This window comes from Mustela nigripes, chromosome 3 (genome assembly GCF_022355385.1).
Source record: "Mustela nigripes isolate SB6536 chromosome 3, MUSNIG.SB6536, whole genome shotgun sequence".
Classification (NCBI taxonomy): domain Eukaryota; kingdom Metazoa; phylum Chordata; class Mammalia; order Carnivora; family Mustelidae; genus Mustela; species Mustela nigripes.
In genome coordinates this window covers 136720834-136721543 of record NC_081559.1, presented here as the reverse complement: position 1 = coordinate 136721543, position 710 = coordinate 136720834, and positions in this window count along the sequence as shown.

The following is a 710-nucleotide window of genomic DNA, read 5'->3' as shown; positions in this document are numbered from 1 at the left end:
TGTGTCTCTTTGGTTAGGTTTATTCCTAGGTATCTTACGGTTTTGGATGCAATTGTAAATGGGATTGACTCCTTAATTTCTCTTTCTTCTGTCTTGCTGTTGGTGTAGAGAAATGCAACTAATTTCTGTGCATTGATTTTATATCCTGACACTTTACTGAATTCCTGTATAAGTTCTAGCAGTTTTGGAGTGGAGTCTTTTGGATTTTCCACATATAGTATCTTATCATCTGTGAAGAGTGATAATTTGACTTCTTCTTTGCTGATGTTGTCCAACCATAGATTTCTTAATCTGTTAAAAAAAAAAAAAGGATATAATTCTTACATCCAGGGGTAGATTCACATTTTCTAGGACCTGTGGTTTGTAAAATTTTGCAGGTCTTCCTTAAGAAAAAAGAATAGGAAATATCAATATAAAATTGGTATGAAAGTGAATATTTGGAATGAAAAAATACATTAAATTTTTTTTAAAATGACAGATACCACAAACATCAGAAACTTGGGACACATGAATGTATTACCACGATGCCTCTCTTGGCCTTGGAAGAAGCCAGTGGAAGGAGAAAACTTGAGACTGAAGCTACATTAGCTTTAGGTAGAAATGCCCACCCTCACTTCAAAGGGCCATTGAGAGGCTTGAATGAAATGCAGTTAGTCTCTGCTTAGCACTGAGTCTGACACACATGACAGCTCCCATAGATTTAAATCTCT